Genomic DNA, 25,129 nt, shown 5'->3' with positions numbered 1-25,129 from the left:
TGTGTGTGTGTGTGTGTGTGTCACATGAGGTTGGTGGCACCTTAATTGGGGAGGACGGGCTTGTGGTAATGGCTGGAGCAGAATCATTGGAATGGTATCAAATACATCAAACACATGGTTTCCATGTGTTTGATGCCATTCCGTTATCAGCCGTCCTTCCCTCAGCAGCCTCCACTGGTGTGTGTGCACTAAGAGCACCTATGAGTTATGTAGCTGTTGTGTGCTGATCCAATGTCACAGTTTACTCCCTCCGTCTGCCAAGGCAGCTGGGATAGGTGGGAATGTGTGCGAGGAATGCTGTATAGATGTAAGTTAAAGAATAAGAACTGAAAAAACAAATATTTTACAACTATTTTGTGAAAGTGCACGTGTACCATAATTATGTAGTTTAGTTGGGTGAGAGTTCAGGCTAGTTCACCAAATGTGCACTTTTTCATGCTGAGATACACCTCATAACCCATGGGTAGAACTGGAAATAAAGCAGTATGTTTAATTAAGCAGTAAATACAATGACTTGTGGCTGACATTTTTATTTTGCAATGTTTTAACTTTCAAGGGCAGGCTGTTTTAGAGTAGTGCTTATCAGTTTGATTTCTGTCAAGTATTTAAGCCTACAACAGACCATATCTATGCTAAAAGCAAAGCTTTTTTTTAACAATCATCATTAGTGCCATGGTGTTCACTGACCTTGAAGCCATTGAGAATGTATGGATTTGTCATCTACCCAGAACAGACATCTGACTGGCTATTGCTCTGATTATGTCACTTCTGCTGCTAAGGGTGATGTCAGCATTGGGCTACTTGCTTCTAAATATACATTTTGTTACAATGCATGCAACTCAAGTATAAGCTGTATTAAAAAGAAAAATTACTGCAAAGTGCAAACCAAACTATGTGAATATCTGTCAGGTATATGTCAAAAGCATTTTTTTTTCTATGACTGAGGTTATGGTCATACTGAAGGCTACAATGTTGTTTCTAAATTAAACGGTTATGTTCTTCCAGATGTATTCATTTATTATTTTTGTTGTACTGAATATATTTACAAATGTCATGGACCAGTTTGTGCATCATCGTGAACATTGATTTGTACCATCATATAATTTTTAATAAACTGATTTCAGTCATAAAATGTTATATTTTATTACAGATGTTATATTTAACAAAAAGTTGATGACATACAGAACAATTACACTTGTACACTACATCATGTTGTTAGTAGACAGACAGGTTGCATCCCAAAATGCACCAATGTTCCAGCTTACAGTGAATGCAACAGTGCTGTTGCTCTGGGATTTCCGAGACTATAGCATTGTGGGTAGGCCTACACTTTTGGAAGGACTTGGGAACAAAAGGTCAAATCTTAAGATTGTTCTTGTTCTGATGGGAGGCATTGTAATGGAACTGTTCCATTAAACTATGCCTCCCCATAAAACCATGCCAGCATCACATCACACTGTGGCTTACAGATGTCGTGGGCCAGACCCACAAAAGTCTCAAAATCTCTGCTACTCTATGTGACAATATTTGACAATTGCTGTCCAATGATTCCCAAACAGAAATTTAGCAATTTTGTCAATAACTTTAAGAATGGATAGCCTAATGTTGCCTCAGGTGTACAAAGCATAGGGCGACAGGTAGCCTAGCGGTTAGAGGCGAGCCAGCAGCCGGAGGGTTGCCAGTTCGAATCCTGGGTCTGAAGGGAAACATCAGGTGGTAAGTGAGCATGGCAACTGGAAGGTTGTTGGCATCAAATCCTAGATGCCATTGCCTGCTGTTGTGTCCTTGAGCAAGGCACTTAAACCTCCCACAACAACTGCTCCACTAGCGCCAGCCCCCTGCTCCAACCTGTGTATGTATGCGTGTGTTTTTCGGAGGGGTTGGGTAAAAGCAGAAGTCTACTTTCGATTGGATCTTGTGTACAATTGAATAAAGTGATCTTAAAGTTACTCAGTAAAATGACTTGTCAGGAGCAGCACCGGAGATAATGGGCGCGGTCGAGCGGATCACTTCCAAAGTGTGTTGCATTATGGGGATAAAAATTGTCCGACTTGTGCCTACATGAACTTTACAAAAACCATGTGATCAAATGTCAAATCAAGTCATGAAGACTGCAGGTTTCTTCACCAACTTCATCCTGCAGCCATCCCTGCATTGTGGGAGGTTCTATAATCAACCACTTATTTGTTTTACTCACGCTAGCGTGAGGAAAGACATCACTGAAGCCAAGTCTGCCGTGAATCATGTATACAGTGGATATGTACAAATGAACGTGATCTTTGAGGCGCTCACAGATTGTACAACATAGACATTACTTCAGTTTGAGTGTGATATGGAGGTTAAAGACATTATTTCGACATTTATATACAACGCCAACACTGCCATGTTGATCTGAGCCTTGCTGTTGGAACAACCAGTGTCCGCAGATGCACCTCCGACTAGTCTACAGTCGGTTGTGTCAGCCTTACCACTCAAACGCACCCATAGAGATGAGCAACACTTCGAGATCTGTGCATCATCGAATGGGTTCTTGTCACGGTTGCCAGGGCACCAAAACAGCAGAGAAGTTGAGCCTCGCGCTTTACACTTTTAGTTGTTGCGGAACTTGACCCACTATGCGGTTTACTTGCTGCATTATATAAGCTACCACAAAGTTGGTGACACTAGTACAGTAGGTGGCAGTAATGCGCAATAAATGTAGGTACTTCGTAGCCAACCACACCAGAAGGGTCTTGACTGCTTTCGCAGATTTGCTAGCAAGCTTGGTTACCTACGTTTAGAAGTGTCCCCTTTGTTTTTGGTTAAAAGTAACCGGCTTTGGGGGGCTTTAATGTTCCGTGAAGCTAATTTAAAGACCATTGACAAAGAGGGAACCAGCTGGTAAGTGATGTCGCGAAATTCGTGGCTAGCCAGCTGACTAGCATAGCACGCCTGCTTAACGTTGTATTTTGATGAAACGACAGTGCTAACGTTAATCGGCTACCTAGCTAACTTTCAGATGTTGACATTGTCAGCAAAATGGGCCACTGACGTTAACTAACGCCTGACTGCCCATTTGCGTGATGTCTGTACTCTAGATTTAACTAACTTTTCTTTTACGACTTAGCCAACTATGCTACCTAACGTTAGCTTTTAAAATGAGGTCAGATCTCCATGGATTGTGCCTGGGCCGTCTAGCCCAAGTTCTGCATGTAAATTCAGCCAACATTTGGTTGCAGCTAATAGCTAGCACATACATACACACTGGTACACCTTCCATTACAGCTCATAAGATGCCAGGGGAGGGGTGTATTCATTACGCCTTGTAACGGAAACCGTGTAAGAACCAAACGGAACGAAGGACCTACCCGAATTTGCCCAATAGAAACTGGTTTTCGTTGCGAAAGATTGTGCAACAGAATAAGCGTAATGAATTTACCCCTGGTCTCATGGGACAGTTTCACACTGACATGTTTAATAGGATACACACTTTAGGCTGTACACTAAAGGAAAGGTGGATGGTATAAGGAAGTTGACTGGTTTAGAGTTCAGAATGCCACCATGGCGCATCGATAACTTAATGCAGATGAAAGGAGCAGATTAAGCAAGAATCCAAATAGTGGGGTTTTATTGAACACAGGCAGGAGCACATGGGGAAAGGTTGTAGGATAATGTAGTTTACTATGGAAATACAAGAGGGAGGTAAACACATGTTAACATACAAGCATGACTGACAAGTGCAAAAAGTAGAATAAACCGAAGTGTATCAAACAAACTGACGATATCTTACATACTGGACTGGCAGGAAATTGTTCTAGATATGGCAGCAGCATATACACTTTGACAAACTTCAAGGATCTTAATGTTAACATTTACACATGTGCTTTGACAATGGAGAGTACTCACTTTGTCAGCCACGCACAACATGGTGTTCAACCTTCCCAAGTTCTCTCACGTCACCCCCCTCCTCCGCACACTCCACTGGCTTCCAGTTGAAGCTCGCATCCGCTACAAGACCATGGTGCTTGCCTATGGAGCAGTGAGGGGAACGGCACCTCTGTACCTTCAGGCTCTGATCAGTCCCTACACCCAAACGAGGACATTGCGTTCATCCACCTCTGGCCTGCTGGCTCCCCTTCCTCTGCGGAAGCATAGCTCCCGCTCAGCCCAGTCAAAACTGTTCGCTGCTCTGGCACCCCAATGGTGGAACAAGCTCCCTCACGACGCCAGGACAGCGGAGTCACTCACCACCTTCCGGAGACATTTGAAACCCCACCTCTTTAAGGAATACCTGGGATAGGATAAAGTATTCCTTCTAACCCCCCCCCCCCCCCCCCCCCCCCCCCCAAATTGTAAAGTGGTTATCCCACTGGCTATAGGGTGAACACACCAATTTGTGAGTCGCTCTGGCTAAGAGCGTCTGCTAAATGACGTTAATGTGCCCTTGAGCAAGGCACTTAACCCTAATTGCTCCTGTAAGTCGCTCTGGTTAAGAGCGTCTGCTAAATGACTAAAATGTAAAATGTAAAATGTAAAACATAGGATGGCCACCTCATGCATTCACCAACAGGAATAAGCAAGATTGGAGGGAAAAACTGTTGCTTAAATATACATTTACATTACATTTTAGTCATTTAGCAGACGCTCTTATCCAGAGCGACTTACAGGAGCAATTAGGGTTAAGTGCCTTGCTCAAGGGCACATTTACGTCATTTAGCAGACGCTCTTATCCAGAGCGACTCACCAATTGGTGCGTTCACCCTATAGCCAGTGGGATAACCACTTTACAATGTTTGGAGGGGGGGGGGGGGTAGAAGGATTACTTTATCCTATCCCAGGTATTCCTTAAAGAGGTGGGGTTTCAAATGTCTCCGGAAGGTGGTGAGTGACTCCGCTGTCCTGGCGTCGTGAGGGAGCTTGTTCCACCATTGGGGTGCCAGAGCAGCGAACAGTTTTGACTGGGCTGAGCGGGAACTATGCTTCCGCAGAGGAAGGGGAGCCAGCAGGCCAGAGGTGGATGAACGCAATGCCCTCGTTTGGGTGTAGGGACTGATCAGAGCCCGAAGGTACAGAGGTGCCGTTCCCCTCACTGCTCCATAGGCAAGCACCATGGTCTTGTAGCGGATGCGAGCTTCAACTGGAAGCCAGTGGAGTGTGCGGAGGAGGGGGGTGACGTGAGAGAACTTGGGAAGGTTGAACACCAGACGGGCTGCGGCATTCTGGATGAGTTGTAGGGGTTTAATGGCACAGGCAGGGAGGCCAGCCAACAGCGAGTTGCAGTAGTCCAGACGGGAGATGACAAGTGCCTGGATTAGGACCTGTGCCGCTTCCTGTGTAAGGCAGGGTCGTACTCTCCGAATGTTGTAGAGCATGAACCTGCAGGAGCAGATAGACAAGAGGCGCTAATGAGCAGAGTGGAGACAGGTGTTGTGGGGAGGGGCGTGGGCAGAGGTTATGGGTGAAGACATTAGTGTTCACAACACACAAATTCAAATAATCTTCACTGTTTGTACACACTCACACCTCCTTTCTCTCCTTCCCTAGGCACTTTAGCCGGACAATGGACGATGGACGAGCTGGTCCATGACCTGGTGTCGGCGCTGGAGGAGAGCTCGGAGCAGGCGGCCCGGGGGGGCTTTGGGGATGGGGGGGACCATGCGCTGGCCGTAGGCTGCCTGCTGAAGAGACAGGGCCGGAAACGCCGTGGGAGGAAGAGACGCTCTGACAACCCCCACCCAGCCTGGGAGACTGGCCACCTCAGTGAGGGCTCTGAGTCCAGCCTGGATGAACACAAGGTGGGGAGGGGGGAGGGGGTCTCAGACAGGCCCGTAATGAACCTCACGTGTCTTGTTGTTATTGTAAAGGAATAGTACCTTGTTAACTGCTTTTTTTTAGTAAAGTACAGTAATTAGATTCCTTAAGATAACAAATACTGTCAGTTTAACTGTCTAAGCTAGGTAGCCTAGCGGTTAAGAGCGTTGGGCCAGTAACCGAACAGTTGCTGGTTTGAATCCCGAGTCGACTGGGTTGAAAAAAATCTGTCAATGTGCCCTCGAGCAAGGCACTTAACCCTAATTGCACCTGTAAGTTGCTCTGGATAAGAGTGTGTTAAAATGTTTGACTTTCTGAACATGTCTTTGTCTAACCGGTTTTGTCTTTCCTCTTGCTCTCCTTCTCTTCCTCGCTCCTTTCCTCTCAGGACTACCGCACCACCACAGGCGGTGTTGCCAGCAGCAACAGCCACGCCCGCGACAACAGCGACTCTGATGAGCAGCTGGGGCCCAAGCGCCGTACCCCCCTGAACCCCGACACAGGGCGTGCCAAGTGCCCCATCTGGCAGGAGGACCTAGGAGGAGTGCCGGGTGCAGAGGGGTCCCGTAGTTTGAGGCGACGGCGCAAGGTCAAACGCATGGCCGTGGACCCCCCTCTGGAGCCGGTTACCTCCAGTAGCAACACCTCCATGCTAGGGCCCCCACCCGTCCCCAAGCCCCACGCAGGGTGCAGGATCCCTGGGGTGAGCGTGGCTGAGGGCAGGATGGGGATGGAGCTCGTTGGTGGTGGTGGGGTTGGAAGAGGAAAAAGCAGGGTAAAGAAGAGGAAACTGGCTGCCCACAGGCTGGGGCTGGAGGCAACTGATGAAGGGGTGGTGGTGGAGAGTGAGGACGCCATTATGGGGCAGGTGGGGCCCAAGGACAAAATGGAGTTTGAGGAGCAGAAGGGCTCAGACGAGGACATGAGTGACAGGTGGTTAGTGTTTCTCTTGTCTGCTATGTTTCCCTGCTCCTTTGTGTAGGCCTATACGTTCACAGGTACACTCACCTGGTTGGAAAGCAGTGTTTAGGAGGCTTGTTTGCTAGGTTATTCTCCCCATAGCTTCATCTTCCTGAGAGTTTTCCTTGTATGATGGACAATGGAAATTGATTTCAGACTTGTCTCTTCTTCTTTTCCCATCACCTCTCCTCACACCCCATATTTTCTCCTTTATCCCTCTCTTTCTCTCTCTCTTAGTGAGACCAGCAGTGTGAGCAACAGTAGCGATGGTGGACTGTACACCAATGACGAGGGGAGGCAAGGTAACCATTATTTTGCTGGCCACCAAATATTGTCATTTACAGGAACGGCGGAATACATTTTGTTTATTTGTCACATGCTTTGTAAACAACAGGTGTAGACTAACAGTGAAATGCTTACGGGTCATTTTCCAACAATTCAGAGTTAAAGATAAAAATATAAATAGTGACACAAGGAATAAATACTCAGTGAATAACAATAATGAGTAAAAATAACATGGCTATATACAGGGTGTACCGGTACTGAGTAGATGTGCAGTGGTACGAGGTAATTGAGGTAGCTATGTACATATAGGTAGGGGTAAAGAGACTAGACAACAGGATAGATAATCGACAGTAGCAACAGTATATGTGGTGGGTGTAAAAGTGTGTGTGAGTGTGGTGTCAGTATGCATGCGTGTTATATGTGTGTGGGCATATGTATTGTTTGTTGGGGTGTCAGTGTAAGTATGTGTGAGTGTGTGGGTAGAGTCCAGTGTGTGTGCATAGAGTTAGTGCAAACAAGGGTCAATGTAGGTAGCTATTTATTAGTCTTGTTTAGCAGACTTGGGGGTAGAAGCTGTTCAGGGTCCTGTTGGTTCCAGACTTGGTGCACTGGTACCGCTTGCCGTGTGGTAGCAGAGAGAACAATCTTTGGCTTGGGTGTTCTCTGACACCGCCTGCATTGAGGAACTGGATCAAATAACATTTTATTGGTCACATGCTTTGTAAACAACAGGTGTACACTAACAGTGAAATGCTGTCGGCCTTGCATTAAAGAACATAGTTGATAACTAATAATGTAGGCACGCTGTGTCCATAATAAGTGTATGGGTTGTAGGTTGGGAGCTTTTGTGAAGGAGCACAGTTAGAAAGATATGGCATATAGAAGCAAACCGGATGGACATCATGAAAATGATCGGAGAGGTTGAGAGTAGAAGAAGTTCAGGAGAAAGAACAAACAAAATGTAATTACTGTAAAATTGACTGTGTCCATAAAATGTAGATAGTGGGTATGGGCTGGAAGTAGAGGCCTAGGCGTTGTTGTTCACTAGTTTACTCCAAGTGGGGAAAGGGTGGCGGGGTTGGAAAGTAATAAAGGGAAATATATTTTTTATATATATATTTTTTTAAAGGATATGTACAGTGGGGGGGGAAAGTATTTAGTCAGCCACCAATTGTGCAAGTTCTCCCACTTAAAAAGATGAGAGAGGCCTGTAATTTTCATCATAGGTACACGTCAACTATGACAGACAAATCGAGAAAAAAATATCCTGAAAATCACATTGTAGGATTTTTAATGAATTTATTTGCAAATTATGGTGGAAAATAAGTATTTGGTCACCTACAAACAAGCAAGATTTCTGGCTCTCACAGACCTGTAACTTCTTCTTTAAGAGGCTCCTCTGTCCTCCACTCGTTACCTGTATTAATGGCACCTGTTTGAACTTGTTATCAGTATAAAAGACACCTGTCCGTTCTTGTGATCATTTTGACCCCACGGGGTGAGATCTTGGGAGATTATCAGTGGTCTTGTATGTCTTCCATTTCCTAATAATTGCTCCCACAGTTGATTTCTTCAAACCAAGCTGCTTACCTATTGCAGATTCAGTCTTCCCAGCCTGGTGCAGGTCTACAATTTTGTTTCTGGTGTCCTTTGACAGCTCTTTGGTCTTGGCCATAGTGGAGTTTGGAGTGTGACTGTTTGAGGTTGTGGACAGGTGTCTTTTATACTGATAACAAGTTCAAACAGGTGCCATTAATACAGGTAACGAGTGGAGGACAGAGGAGCCTCTTAAAGAAGAAGTTACAGGTCTGTGAGAGCCAGAAATCTTGCTTGTTTGTAGGTGACCAAATACTTATTTTCCACCATAATTTGCAAATAAATTCATTAAAAATCCTACAATGTGATTTTCAGGATTTTTTTTTCTCAATTTGTCTGTCGTAGTTGACGTGTACCTATGATGAAAATTACAGGCCTCTCTCATCTTTTTAAGTGGGAGAACTTGCACAATTGGTAGCTGACTAAATACTTATTTCCCCCACTGTATATACAGTGGGAAGAACAAGTATTTGATACACTGCCGATTTTGCAGGTTTTCCTACTTACAAAGCATGTAGAGGTCTGTAGTTTTTATCGTAGGTACACTTCAACTGTGAGAGACGGAATCTAAAACAAAAATCCAGAAAATCAATTGCAATTGGGTTCAGGTCTGGAGACTGGCTAGGCCACTCCATGACCTTGAGATGCTTCTTACGGAGCCACTCCATAGTTGCCCTGGCTGTGTGTTTCGGGTCGTTGTCATGCTGGAAGACCCAGCCACGACCCGTCTTCAATGCTCTTACTGAGGGAAGGAGGTTGTTGGCCAAGATCTCGCGATACATGGCCCCATCCATCCTCCCCTCAATACGGTGCAGTCGTCCTGTCCCCTTTGCAGAAAAGCATCCCCAAAGAATGATGTTTCCACCTCCATGCTTCACGGTTGGGATGGTGTTCTTGGGGTTGTACTCATCCTTCTTCTTCCTCCAAACACGGCGAGTGGAGTTTAGACCAAAAAGCTCTATTTTTGTCTCATCAGACCACATGACCTTCTCCCATTCCTCCTCTGGATCATCATTGGCAAACTTCAGACGGGCCTGGACATGCGCTGGCTTGAGCAGGGGGACCTTGCATTCGCTGCAGGATTTTAATCCATGACGGCGTAGTGTGTTACTAATGGTTTTCTTTGAGACTGTGGTCCCAGCTCTCTTCAGGTCATTGACCAGGTCCTGCCGTGTAGTTCTGGGCTGATCCCTCACCTTCCTCATGATCATTGATGCCCCACGAGGTGAGATCTTGCATGGAGCCCCAGACAGAGAGTGATTGACCGTCATCTTGAACTTCTTCCATTTTCTAATAATTGCGTTCAGTTATTGCCTTCTCACCAAGCTGCTTGCCTATTGTCCTGTAGCCCATCCCAGCCTTGTGCAGGTCTACAATTGTATCACTGATGTCCTTACACAGCTCTCTGGTCTTGGCCATTGTGGAGAGGTTGGAGTCTGTTTGATTGAGTGTGTGGACAGGTGTCTTTTATTTACATTTACATTTACGTCATTTAGCAGACGCTCTTATCCAGAGCGACTTACAGTTAGTGCATAGATTATTTTATTTTTTTCATACCCCCCGTGGGAATCGAACCCACAACCCTGGCGTTGCAAACGCCATGCTCTACGAACTGAGCTACATCCCCTGCCGGCCATTCCCTCCCCTAGACGACGCTGGGCCAATTGTGCGCCGCCCCATGGGTCTCCCGGTCACGGCCGGCTACGACAGAGCCTGGATTCGAACCAGGATCTCTAGTGGCACAGCTAGCACTGCGATGCAGTGCCTTAGACCACTGCGCCACTCGGGAGTAGCGCAGGTAACGAGTTCAAACAGGTGCAGTTAATACAGGTAATGAGTGGAGAACAGGAGGGCTTCTTAAAGAAAAACTATCAGGTCTGTGAGAGCCAGAATTGTTACTGGTTGGTAGATGATCAAATACTTATGTCATGCAATAAAATGCAAATTAGTTACTTACAAATCATACAGTGTGATTTTTCTGGATTTTTGTTTTAGATTCCGTCTCTCACAGTTGAAGTGTACCTAGGATAAAAATGACAGACCTCTACATGCTTTGTAAGTAGGAAAACCTGCAAAATCGGCAGTGTATCAAATACTTGTTCTCCCCACTGTATATATATATACAGTGGGGAAAAAAAGTATTTAGTCAGCCACCAATTGTGCAAGTTCTCCCACTTAAAAAGTTGAGAGAGGCCTGTAATTTTCATCATAGGTACATGTCAACTATGACAGACAAATTGAGAGAAAAAAATCCAGAAAATCACATTGTAGGATTTTTTATGAATTTATTTGCAAATTATGGTGGAAAATAAGTATTTGGTCAATAACAAAAGTTTCTCAATACTTTGTTATATACCCTTTGTTGGCAATGACACAGGTCAAACGTTTTCTGTAAGTCTTCACAAGGTTTTCACACACTGTTGCTGGTATTTTGGCCCATTCCTCCATGCAGATCTCCTCTAGAGCAATGATGTTTTGGGGCTGTCGCTGGGCAACACGGACTTTCAACTCCCTCCAAAGATTTTCTATGGGGTTGAGATCTGGAGACTGGCTAGGCCACTCCAGGATCTTGAAATGCTTCTTACGAAGCCACTCCTTCGTTGCCCGGGCGGTGTGTTTGGGATCATTGTCATGCTGAAAGACCCAGCCACGTTTCATCTTCAATGCCCTTGCTGATGGAAGGAGGTTTTCACTCAAAATCTCACGATACATGGCCCCATTCATTCTTTCCTTTACACGGATCAGTCGTCCTGGTCCCTTTGCAGAAAAACAGCCCCAAAGCATGATGTTTCCACCCCCATGCTTCACAGTAGGTATGGTGTTCTTTGGATGCAACTCAGCATTCTTTGTCCTCCAAACACGACGAGTTGAGTTTTTACCAAAAAGTTCTATTTTGGTTTCATCTGACCATATGACATTCTCCCAATCCTCTTCTGGATCATCCAAATGCACTCTAGCAAACTTCAGACGGGCCTGGACATGTACTGGCTTAAGCAGGGGGCACTGCAGGATTTGAGTCCCTGGCGGCGTAGTGTGTTACTGATGGTAGGCTTTGTTACTTTGGTCCCAGCTCTCTGCAGGTCATTCACTAGGTCCCCCCGTGTGGTTCTGGGATTTTTGCTCACCGTTTTTGTGATCATTTTGACCCCACGGGGTGAGATCTTGCGTGGAGCCCCGAATCGAGGGAGATTATCAGTGGTATTGTATGTCTTCCATTTCCTAATAATTGCTCCCACAGTTGATTTCTTCAAACCAAGCTGCTTACCTATTGCAGATTCAGTCTTCCCAGCCTGGTGCAGGTCTACAATTTTGTTTCTGGTGTCCTTTGACAGCTCTTTGGTCTTGGCCATAGTGGAGTTTGGAGTGTGACTGTTTGAGGTTGTGGACAGGTGTCTTTTATACTGATAACAAGTTCAAACAGGTGCCATTAATACAGGTAACGAGTGGAGGACAGAGGAACCTCTTAAAGAAGAAGTTACAGGTCTGTGAGAGCCAGAAATCTTGCTTGTTTGTAGGTGACCAAATACTTATTTTCCACCATAATTTGCAAATAAATTCATTAAAAATCCTACAATGTGATTTTCTGGATTATTTTTTCTAAATTTGTCTGTTATAGTTGACGTGTACCTATGATGAAAATTACAGGCCTCTCTCATCTTTTGAAGTGGGAGAACTTGCACAATTGGTGGCTGACTAAATACTTTTTTTCCCCACTGTATATAACATGGGGGATTGGAAGTGATGCAGACAATTACATTGGTGGAAGTTACAATCTATCTGCAATATTAAGCTGATCTACCCCCAAGAAAAAAAAAACAGTGAAATGCTTACTTACGTGTCCTTTTCCAACTATGCAGAGTTAAAGATAAAAACTAGAAATAGAAAATGGGGCCGTACTCATCACCCTCGGTAGCACCTTGCAGTCGGGTGCCTTGCAGTTGCCATACTAAGACGTGATGCAGCCAGTCAAGATGCTTTCAATGGTGCAGCTGTATAACTTTTTGAGGATCTAAGGGCACCCCCTGGTTGACCGCACTTTTGAACTTGAGATGGGTTAAATTCATGCCTATAACCTCTCACATGTAGCCTAATATAAAATGTACTTGTGAAGAAGTATTTAGTGCAGTGCAATGATAAACCAAATATTAATTTTGTCTGAGGAACAGGAATGGAGAAATATGATTTATTTATTTCAGCATCTCTTGAGCGAATGCGAGTGGGCGGGTATAGGCCGTGTGTAAATGTGCAATCTTTTGCGATTGACACTTTCATGAATGCAGACAGTATTTAAATCACATAACATTATGCATCCAAGACTAACTGAAATCTTATCTGAAACATGTTGGATCATTTTCACAGCCTTAATTTCAACCTGTCCGTTGAACATTTTGCACGGGAAGAATCATTACCTTGTGTTAGAGCTTTTCTCCCTGATCTCTAAACATCTTGGTCTGTGAGAGAATCAGAAATGGACCGACGTCAACTAGATTATTAATGCATTCATTCTATCAATTTATGACATTTATTCTTGTGAGTACCGATTTTATTAAGTCTTCTAGGCCAACAAGTTATGACAGAAGAGAAGCTGCATGTATCTAATTATATACAAGTTGACTAACAAATAGCCATCTAAATGTCGGAAATTATAAGCGGAAACATATCTAAATTAGGCTTTAACAAAATATCCAACATCCGCCATCCCATGTCATTTATAGCAGTGTTATCAACAAGGATCAAATGTGTCTTGAAAAAGGTTGGTCCAAAATCTAAATGAGTAAATGTTTTGTATGAAAGCTATTTTCTTCACCCTGAACTTTTAGCCTCTAACCTGTTCCCATCTCCCAGCTGATGATGAGCAGAGTGACTGGTTCTATGAGGGGGAACCGGGGGGAGCATGTGGAGTGGGGGGGGTGATTCCCTGGTGGGAGAGGGAGGCAGGAGAAGAACTGGACCTGGCTGACCCGGTCTTCAACAGCATCCTCACCGGATCCTTCCCCATCATGAGCCCCGGTGCACAGAGAGGTAGCTGGACCCAGACCTGTCTGTTTGTTTGTATCTCTGAGTCCAGTACCATTTTGATTACTAGTCCCCACTTGTCTGTGTTTTTCTTTGCATGATAGTAGAACGAGTTATCCAAAGTCTAATTGTGACCTGTCATATGGCCAGTAGGGGGCAGCTACTGCAAAGGGTTTGTCTTGTAGCCTCTACAGCTGCAATAGGGTTTCCCCTATTCCAGTCTATGATGTGTGCACTCTGCTGTCTCTCCTGTGGCAGGGTTCCAGGCCAGGCTGAGCTGGCTGCATGGTGGGCCCCAGGGCCAGGCTTCTCAGTGCAGCCCAGGACAGGCCTTCAACGAGCGGCTGGGACGACACCACCAGGACCCCCCCCACTCACACGGCCACTCACACGAGTCAGTCTACCTTACAACCCTCACACTCACCTGACTTGTAGAATACTTGTCTATACTTTGTGAATTTTTTTCCTTATTCTGTATTTTTCTCTATTTGACTTGACTGTGTGGAAATAAACTAAACAAACCTATTTGTTCTCCACAGCCCATGGTTTAGTCCGGGGTCTAGACGAGAACACGGACAAGTAAGACATGTCTCTGTTAGTTCACCACCTAGCTGCACTTTCAAAACAGTACCGACTGTTATACATTTGTGGCTGATAATGCCCAGATACAGGTATTTTACATTTGCTAATAGCTTTTAGTTTATTCTCTGTCTCTTTCTCTCTCTCTCTAGATGCACTGGGACCCACGGACAGACAGAGGGCATCGGAGGAGCTGCTCAGTGAAAACAGCCAGCAGGTATATTAGGAATGATCCAATCAACACATTATCTCACAAGAAATTATACAGTTGTTCCATCCACAACAGCACATTGTTTCTAGGATGTTGCCAACACATGGGTGCTAATGAATTATTCTTATTTCCTGGTTGTGGTTCTACAGACAGACGAGTGGTCACCTGGGGTCTCTGTGTACGGGGGAGGTCAAGAGGAGACGTAAAGCAGCACCCCTTGGCTTACCTCCACCCACAGGTAAAGTCTTTCTGACACACACTACTGCACTCACTTACTCCCCGACCCCCAAGCCCAACCCCCCACCCGTCCAACCCCGGTCGTTAACCAGCTTTAGCTCTTTTCCCCCTCACCCTTCCTCCCTAACCTGGATTGGACAGCAGTCAGCTGGCAGGCTCTGCAGTCACAGAGAGAAACCAGATTAACCCTAAACCAATCACGGCTGTGTATCACAGAACCCTCCTGCTCCCCTTCCACCCTTCCACCCTTCACCTCTCTCTACCTCTGTTAGTGTGTTTTAGGGGAGTGGAAGATGTTAATACCAGGAAGGGGAACGAGACTGGGGATATAAAGAGTTAGTAAGTCTTGGTCTGGTGCCCATCTTAGTTCCAGGAAGAGGATATAAAGGAGTGTATACCAATGGCTACAACAAGTGCAACAGGAGTCTGCTCTACTGCCCACACCTCTCATTGTTACAGTGCCTTCAGAAAGTGTTCGTACCGCTTGACTTATTCCACATTTTGTTGTGTTACAGACGGAATTCAAAATGGATTACATAGATTTTTTTCCTCACCAATCTACACACAATACCCCATAATGACAAAGTGAAAACATGTTTTTAGAAATTGTTGCTAATTTATTGAAAATGAAATACAGAAATCTCATTTATATAAGTATTCACACCCATGAGTCGATACTTTGTAGAAGCACCTTTGGCGGTGATTACAGCTTTGAGTCATCTTGGGTATGTCTGTATCAGCTTTTCACATCTGGATTTGGATTTTCTCCCATTCTTCCTTACAGATTTTCTCAAGCTCTGTTAAGTTAGATGGGGAGCGGCGGTGAACAGTAATCTTTTAGTCTTTCCACATAGTTTCAATGGGATTCAACTCTGGGCTTTGGCTGGGCCACTCAAGGACTTTCACATTCTTGTTCTGAAGCCATTCCAGCGTTGCTTTGACTGTATGCTTGGGGTCATGGTCATGTTGGAACGTAAATCTTCGCCCTAGTCTAAGGTCGTTTGCACTCTGTATTTGGCTCCATTCATTGTTCCCTCTATCCTTACCAGTCTCCCAGTCCCTGGAGCTGAAAAGTATCCCCATAGCATGATGCTGCCACCACCATGCTTCACGGTAAGGATGGCGTTAGACAGGTGATGAGCTGCCCTGGATTTCTCCAGACATAGCGCTTTGCATTCAGGACAAATAATCAAATTTGTCTACTCAGACTACAGAATATTTTGCCTTATGATCTCAGTCTTTCATGTGCCTTTTTGCAAACTCCAGACGTGCTGTCATGTGCCTTTTTCGCAGGCGTGGCTTCTGTCTGGCCACTCTCCCATAAAGCCCAGATTGGTGAAGTGCTATAGAGACTGTTGTCCTTCTGGTAGGTTCTCCCATCTCAGCTAAGGAACTCTGTAGTTCTGGTGGTCGTTGGGTTCTTGGTCACCTTCCTGACCAAGGTCCTTGTTGCCTGATTGCTCAGTTTGGTCGGACGGCCAGCTCTGGGTAGTTCCATATTTTTTCAATGATGGAGACTTTCAACACTCTAGAAATGATTGTATACCCTTCCCCAGATATATGCCTCATCACAATTCTATCTTGGAGATCTACGGACAGTTCCTTGGACATCATGTTATAGTTTCTGCTCTGACATGCACTACTTCTTCTATGGTATATTGGTGATCACACAATTTAATGTGCATCCTGCCACCTACTATGCGGGATGGAAACAGGATTCCCCCCCAAAAAACGGAACTACCAAAAAATAATAAACAATTAATCAAAATAAGACCTCTCCTGGTCACTCTGACAGACTCCACTTTTCCAAGCACATACTTCACCATTTAACACCTCACAGGTTTCCCACATACTCATCCTTACTCAACAAACGCATCCCAACAAGAAGCGATTCATTATCATTTACACACATATCCTCTACTCCAATTTTAGACAATTTCCTTTTTGTTCCAGTTTTCGATACTACTGTTGTCCATTCAGAACATTCGTCTTCACCAAATGTAGCTGGCTCATTGGGTTAGAGGTAGAGTTCAGGGGTTAAATACTGTAGCTTTGTCAGCCCATTGAGCCTAATCAATAAGCCTTCATCAAGATAATCTGCTCTACTCTTAACTCGCTCTTCTGGTCTCCTTCCTTCTCTCTCTTTCCCTTTCCTTCTCCTCTTATGTCTCCCTCTCCCCCTCTAACATACTTTAGCATCCCGCCAATATTTTTCCGCCAAAGCCTAATTGTTTATTTCCACAAACCGATCTAGTCATGATTGCGGTAAAGTTCTGCCTATGGCTTAGTATGAAACGTAGCCGTAATGCTGAGGTGGCATTGACACGCACTACGTCCTAAGCTCTTGATGGTTGCTAGGCAGCACAAGTTACTACTAGGCTGTTGCCATCCTCCTGGCAGTTCTAAACTTTGCGAGGCATGTCACTTCACCCATCTCTTCGCATAGCCCTTCACACTGTTTTCTTAACCACAACTAGATGGATCCATAAAGAATTACTGTGGGAATTAATATCACTAACTGATTAAAATATTGGAATAAAGTAGGCTAATGCAATTGAAGGCAGAAAATTGTTGCTTACTGAAACTCCCAAAGACATCCTATTGTTATAATAGCCTACATTTGAAGGAATAGCCTACCCTCGTTTTGTCAACTATTTCAGCACCGTTTCACGCTGCTTTGAGACAAGCGTCTCTTGATAAATCAATCAATGTCCAATTTTTATTTTCACTGAATCTCCGTTTGGATATTGGTTAGGCTACAATTAGGCTGTGGAAGTGTTAGCTATGTTGAGCTGAGTGCTGCTCATGGTCATCTTGTCTAGTTGGCTCATTTATTAGCACTGATCAGAACATTTTGCCAGCATGTTATGTAGTTTAACAAGTGGATTATTTTGCTCTTCGCTACTCCCGACCAAAAGCCGGTGACTTGTTTTAATCGATCAATGTGATTTTGTTTCAGTGAATCTCCGTCTGTATATTTGGTTTATTCTCTGACTGGGCAAATAAGTGGAGGTGGCATCATCTATCACTGATCAGAAAACATTTAGCATGCAATAATGTAGCCTAAATCAAGTGTAGTTCCTATTATTTTGCTTAATTGCATATAGACAACTCCAAAAGCCTATGGAGGTTGTGAAATATGTACACCAGACTCGCATGCTTTTAAAAATATAGATTGCTATTATTTTCTATCGGTATCATGTTGAATATACTATCAATGTAAGACCCTTTTTTTTTTTTTTTTTACCTTTATTTAACTAGGCAAGTCAGTTAAGAACAAATTCTTATTTACAATGACGGCCTACACCGGCCAAACCCGGACGACGCTGGGCCAATTGTGCGCCGCCCTATGGGACTTCCAATCACGGCCGGTTGTTATACAGCCTGGAATCGAACCAGGGTCTGTAGTGACGCTTCAAGTACTGAGATGCAGTGCCTTAGACCGCTGCACCACTCGGGAGCCCACCTACGCCTGTTCCCTAACAAAGCGGAGTGAGGTTAGGAAAGAGATGAAACGTGGATTTTAAAAAAGCATGGGCTTGGGCTCGGTTTCAAAATATTATGTTTTTTATGACCGCGCTTTCCCGCGTTCCCATGGCGCAAGTTGTGTGGGCCAAATATTATTTGTATTTTATTGTTATATTCTTAGCCTACTATCAAATATAGCCTGTGTGTGTTGACTGGGATCAGGGTAAGTGTGTCTTGTCTGTTTAAAGAACATAATTACTATTGATTTAATGTGCATGGCTGTCCTATAGGCTTTAGAAAATACATTTTATTAGACATTATGTTTCTTAGGACTTGCCTAAATAAATAAATAAATAATGGATTTCTTTGATGGTGTACAGTGCATTCGGAAAGTATTCAGACCCCTTCCCTTTTTCCACATTTTATTACGTTACAGCCTTATTCTAAAATGGATAAAATAAAATCCTCATCAATCTACACACAATACCCCATAATGACAAAGCGAAAACAGGTTTTTAGAAATGTTTGCACGTTTATTTACATAAGTATTCAGACCCTTTGCTATGAGACTTGAAATTGAGCTCAGGTGCATCCTGTTTCCATTGATCATCCTTGAAATGTTTCAACAACTTGATTGGAGTCCACCTGTGGTAAATTCAATCGATTGGACATGATTTGGAAAGGCACACACCTGTCTATATAAGGTTCCACTATTGACAGTGCATGTCAGAGCAAAAACTCAAGCCATGAGGTCGAAGGAATTGTCCGTAGACCTCTGACACAGGATTGTGTCGAGTCACAGATCTGGGGAAGGGTACCAAAACATTTCTGCAGCATTGAAGGTCCCCAAGAACACAGTGGCCTCCATCATTCTTAAATGGAAGAAGTTTGGAACCACCAATACTCTTTCTAGAGCTGGCCACCCTGCCAAACTGAACAATTGCGGGAGAAGGGCCTTGGTCAGGGAGCTGACCAAGAAACCGATGGTCACTCTTGCAGAGCTCCAGAGTTCCTCTGTGGAGATGGGAGACCCTTCCAGAAGGACAACCATCTCTGCAGCACTCCACCAATCAGGCCTTTGGCCAGACGGAAACCACTCCTCAGTAAAAGGCACATGACAGCCCACTTAGAGTTTGCCAAAAGGCACCTAAAGGACTCTCAGACCATGAGAAACAAGATTCTCTGGTCTGATGAAACCAAGATTGAACTCTTTGGCCTGAATGCCAAGTGTCACGTCTGGAGGAAACCTGGCACCATCCCTACGGTGAAGCATGGTGGGGGCAGCATCATGCTCTGGGGATGTTTTTCAGAGGCAGGGACTGGGAGACTAGTCAGATCGAGGGAAAGATGAGCGGAGCAAAGTACAGAGAGATCCTTGATGAAAACCTGCTGCAGAGCACTCAGGACCTCAGACTGGGGTGAAGGTTCACCTTCCAAGAGGACAACGACCCTAAGCACACAGCCAAGACAACACAGGAGTGGCTTCGGGACAAGTCTCTGACTGTCCTTGAGTGGCCCAGCCAGAGCCTGGACTTGAATCCGATCTAACATCTCTGGAGAGACCTGAAAATAGCTGTGCAGCGACTCTCCCCATCCAACATGACAGAGCTTGAGAGGATCTGCAGAGAAGAATGGTAGAAACTCCCCAAATACAGGTGTACCAAGCTTGTAGCGTCATACCCAAGAAGACTTGAGGCTGTAATCGCTGCCAAAGGTGGTTTTACAAAGTATTGAGATATTTCTGTATTTCAATTTCAATAAATGTGCAATAATGTATAAAAGCATGTTTTCACTTTGCCATTATGGTGTTTTGTGTGTAGATGGGTGAGAGAAAATGAATTTAACCCATTTTGAATTCAGACTGTAACTCAACAAAATGTGGAATAAGTCACGGGGTATGAACACTTTCTGAAGGCACTGTACTATAAAGTCTTTCTGTAAAGTGTAATACTCTCCACTTACGTCTCCGTCACCCTCTAACATACTCTCTCCTTTTATGTCTCCATCTCATCTTCTCTGTTGTAACTCGGTGTTCCTGTTCTTTTATCGCTCCTCTAGGGGTGGTAGGTGAGAGAGTGGGGCCCATCCCAGAGACCAACATGGGGAACCGGATGATGCAGAGTATGGGCTGGAGCCCTGGCATGGGCCTGGGTCCGGAGGGGAGGGGCATCACTGAGCCTGTTCGGACCACACAGAGACCCAAAGGAGCGGGCCTGGGTTTCAACTGAGCCCCACGCTTTAGGCCCCAAACTGAACAGGCCAGGCCAGTAGACCTCGGTGGAGATGGACCCAACTGAGAGCAGGGAGGACGGTGGTCAACACTCCCTGGGAAAGAAAGACTGATAGAGCATCAGAGCTGGAAGGAACAAATACAAGTCAGCAAGAAAAGTAAATAACTGAAAGGAGGACAAACATCCTATGATAGGGAAAGTCACAACCCTGGTTAGAGTGGAGTGTTAGGGTTCCCACCTCAGATTTGTACTTGAGATGTCCCACATACCAGGGAAAAGAGAAGGAATGAAGAGAAGACAACCAGACATTGTAGTTGGGTTTGATTGTGTGCTACTAGCCAGGCTGTATAGTTGGCATCACTGTGCGTACTACACACTAAAAGGCTCAGTTTCACAAGAATACAATTTCTCTTCAATCAATGGTAAATTTTCTATAAGTATGGCAGAGCCAAATGGTTGTCTGAAATTGCACAGGATGACAAAAAATATGGAAGTTATATTTGCGTTTAAATATTTTTGCAACGCCACATTACATTGGCATTATTCCAAGGTAATTGTAATGGTATAACCTATGTAGCTAGTACTTACTGTGGTTAGTACAAAAAGGTAATGGCTGAAGTGGTAGCTAAGTACTGCATAAGGTAAAGTTAATTAAATGTGTCCTACTTGTAGTTACTCTGGTATAGCACTAATGTAATGTAACTGGCAAATGTAAAAAGAAAAACAAATTTATTTAAACTATCATATGGTTCCTTTGGAATATTGGTCAGTTATGTTAGAATGTGTAGATGGTATGCCTGAGGGGAGAGTGTGGTGAATGATTCAGGAAATTAATCATGGTATGGTTGTGAAGTAAAATGTTCAAACCAGAATAGTGTCTATTTTATTAAAAAAGAAGCCAAACAAAAGTCAAACCAATCACACTGTACTTGCTTGGTATGCATGTATAGCAATCATCACATGGAAATGTCTCCTCTCCAATAATGATTCCCAGTGGCCGTGGCCGAAAACTGGCTTGCCTACTACTTACTTAAATTGCATAATGTGTACTAATCGTACTAAATCTGGTATTCCATGTCGGGGTCGTGACCCATAGTGGGGTCACGAGGGAATTGCAGTGGAGTCGCCAGATTTATTTTCGGGGGCGGGGGGGACAAAACATATTATTGTATGGGACAGTATACAAACGTTTTTGAGGAGGATAATTTCAAATATACAACTTTATTGAGTAAATGTATTTATTGGTTCTCTTAATTTTGATGAGAAAGATGGAAATGTAATGAATTGTGGTCCCCAGACATTATGGTGAAAAGAATGGTGTCCCTGCTGAAAAAGTTTGAATACCACTTTACTACATAGTATTTAGAACGTACTATTTAAAAAAAAAAAAAAAAATGCAGTAAGCAACATATCAGCTGTACTAGTCTCATTCTACTGAGAATGTGCCATCTAATGCGCAATTACGTTGATTCCCGCCGTTTGTTCATTTTAGTACAGCACGTCCCCTCAACTGATTATCAGCTGTTGTCAAACACACGTGGGTCTGCAGCAAATTCTACTAGATGAAAAGCCGAAATGAGTATGACATCCTGGCGTTTTAAAGCATACTAAATGTAAAAAAATTCACACACTATAAAACGTTATTTTTTCGCATACCCAAAATGCCTACTATTTTGAACGCAATTACAGGTATTCGTACAAAGCCAATGACATGCTTTATAAAGCGAAGGGCACTTTACTTTACAGTCCTGTAGTTATTTTACAGTCTCTTCCGTTTACCTTGTAAATACCAACTGAAATAGGATTGTAAAATAAAGTGTTACCATTGCCAATGTAATGTGTGAAATAATCCCCCTGTATTATGAGCAGATGTGAGATCAGATTCTCTTACCACGGTCTGATGTTTAACAATTAGGGAAATATTAGCAGAACTGGCCCGAGATCAGCAGAACTGTGCAAAACTGTTTTACATGTCAGTTCAATCAGGAAGGTAGTAAAGGTGTTGGCACTCTGAAACAATAAACACTGTTTAGAAGTAATATTCAAGTTGGTTATTGTTTATATGGTTTACACATCCCTCTCTCAAGCAAAAAGCAACAGAAAAAAAGTCCCTCAGAAAACGTCAAAATACCAGTTTTCCAAAAACACGCTTCATAAATTACACTCACATTGATATCTCTATTGACATCTACACTTGCATCAAACTCACATGCTGACACAGAACCTTACTGAAACGTGATGCCATTGCCTCTCTCTTTCCCTCCCTCTCTCCCCCTCTCTGCAAGGCTGCTATAGCAATCCCTGTATCTATGGGAATGCAGGAGAGCTGTGTCCTCTACTTCCTTTCTATCCTCTCCCGCTATCACACACACACTCAGGACTCCCCTGTGAGTGGGGTAAGTGAACTCGGTGCTGCCTGGTCCAGGTAGAGGAGAGGAGAGAAAGGTCTGTGCTGCTGCATCGCTGAGCCACAGAGAGGAGAGGAAGGAAGTGAGCTGGGTAGAGCTGAGGCATTTGTCCTTGAGACTGACTGACTGACTGCAGCTGGCTGCAGGACTGCAGGAACCAGTGAGTAAGTACTGAGCAGGTTCAGGGGCTGGATGGGGTGTTAGGACATGGGGGGTTGTTGTGGGATATTTAGACTGGGGACATTTAGAGGGTATTTGGATGTGTGTATCTACAGTGGGGTATTTTGACCAAGGCAGTTGGCTAGAGGGCATTTGGGCTCGGATATAAATGTGTGTGTGTGTGTGTGTGTGTTTCCTTTGTCCAGGTGGTAGAGGTCTGTCCTGTACTCCGGTATACCCACCGTACTCAGGTTTTTTAAATCAGCTTTCTGCTCTCCTCTCTCAAAGCAGTGTGCCGCTACCCACATTTAGTTTTGAGAATAGCTATTATAACATTCCTCAGTCTTCCGCCTGCATTCTAAGGTCAAGTTTGTCAGTGATGAGTTGTTCTCTATATCATTTTTCCAATACATTTTAAACATTTTTCCCATCTTGCAAAGTTAACATTTCTTTACAGAGCTTTTCTCTCTCCCTCACTCCATCCCTCTCTCTAGTGTTGACAGATCGATAGTTATACATCTATAATTGGAAGCCATCAGTTATGGCGGTCCTCCAAAGCCAGTCATTATCGTGTGTAATCTTGCAGAAAATTACATTTGGAGTGGTGTTCCTGGCGTAGCTGAGACTCACTGGTCTGTGTTAGCCTGGCTAACTGGCTGCTGCTCAACCTATCCACTTTTATATGAGAGGGGGAGGGGGAGAGAGGGAGGGGGAGAGGGGTAGAGGGAGGTGGGAGGGGGAGAGGGGTAGAGGGAGGTGGGAGGGGGAGAGGGAGAGGGGGAGGGGTGGGGAGAGAGGGAGGGGTAGAGGGGGAGGGGTGGGTAGAGGGAGGGAGAGGTAGAGGTCATAGAGATGGAGAGGGACAGGTATGTGAGAGGGAGGAGGAGGGACAGGAGAGGTAGAGGGAAAAGAGACAGGAGAGGTAGAGGGAAAAGAGACAGGAGAGGTAGAGGGAAAAGAGACAGATGGAGAGTTATTGGAGAGAGAGGAGGAGGCAGAGAGAGAACAGGGGATAGAGAGAAAGAGAATGAGGGAGAGAAAGTGGAAAAAGGAGTGGGTAGTGGCTAGAGAGAGTGAGAAGAGGGAGAACAGAAGAGAGGTGGGAGGAAGTGGTAGGAAATTGGCACCTATACACCAGTTGTACACCAGCCAGACATTTAGCTTATGCCACCTGTGGAGAGAGAGCTTAACTGTGAGGTGATAGGTCAGGTAATCCAACCTTTCGTGTGTGTGTGTGTGTGTGTGTGTGTGTGCGTGCAGTGGAGGGTAAACACAAGTAAACAGAGTTTATCCACCTTGTGTCTGTGTCTGTCTGTCTGCCTGCCTGCCTGCCTGCCTGTGTGTGTGAGATGGAAGAAAGGTTCCTGTCGTCAGCAGGTGCCTGAATCTGAGACATCATGCTGAGAGGGTCAGGTGCTGACTAAAAGTATTCCACCTGTGTAAGCACTGCCCTGGCAGCTTCACACCTGAGATGGGCCCTGTGATAGGCCTGGGAACCAAGTGTGTACACCAGAGAAGAGGATGAGAGAAGGAAGAAAACAGAGATAAGGTGTGGGAACCTTCTCCCTCTCTCTTTTTTCTCTATATCTCTGTTTATAATTTTTGAGTAGAGAGGCGAGCAGAACAAGACAGAGAGATACAAAGAAAAAGGGAAGAATCAGGAAGGAGAGAGAGACATAAAGGAGTGAGAGAAAGGCAGACAGAGATAAAGAGCGAGAAGTGAACTTGTCAATCCTGTGCTCCTTGCTAAGAGGACATTGTTTCTGTAATCCTCTCGAGTGGTTAAGGTCTGGTTACATAACCACCTGAAAATACAGGTGGGTGGCTTACCTGCTAAGCACACTGATAGAGGGAAAGAGAGAGGGAAAGAAGAGGGGATGGGGAGAGGTAGGGAGGGAGAGAGAAGGAAGGAGAGGGAGGGAGAGAGAAGGAAGGGGAGGGAGAGAGAGAAGGAGAGGGAGGGAGAGAGAGAAAGAGGGGGAGGGAGAGAGCGGGGTGAAAGCTTCAGATCAGTGATTACTCCAATGAAAGGAGCAACCAAGTATTTAAGATGGCTTTTTAGGACTCCACTAGGGGGCATTCAAGCCAAAAATACACAGAACAAACATTCTAACACAACATGCAACAATTTCAAAGATTTTACTGAGTTACAGTTCATATAAGGAAATCAGTCAATTGAAATAAATAAA

At 44.5% G+C, this 25,129-nt stretch overlaps 1 pseudogene across 1 annotated transcript; it reads left to right on the top strand.

Moving 5' to 3' along the window:
• The first annotated feature begins 2,744 nt into the window (after positions 1 to 2,744).
• Positions 2,745 to 21,245, top strand: LOC311106539 (G patch domain-containing protein 2-like; annotated as a pseudogene). The gene is made up of 10 exons (XR_014615867.1): positions 2,745 to 2,880; positions 5,524 to 5,774; positions 6,179 to 6,726; positions 6,988 to 7,052; positions 13,477 to 13,653; positions 13,906 to 14,041; positions 14,187 to 14,226; positions 14,379 to 14,443; positions 14,587 to 14,675; positions 20,201 to 21,245. The product of XR_014615867.1 is annotated as a G patch domain-containing protein 2-like (transcript).
• Positions 21,246 to 25,129: the final 3,884 nt, after the last annotated feature.

This window comes from Coregonus lavaretus (genome assembly GCF_964263955.1).
Source record: "Coregonus lavaretus genome assembly, chromosome: 31".
Lineage (NCBI taxonomy): Eukaryota > Metazoa > Chordata > Actinopteri > Salmoniformes > Salmonidae > Coregonus > Coregonus lavaretus.
This window is presented reverse-complemented; position numbering and strand designations above follow the sequence as displayed.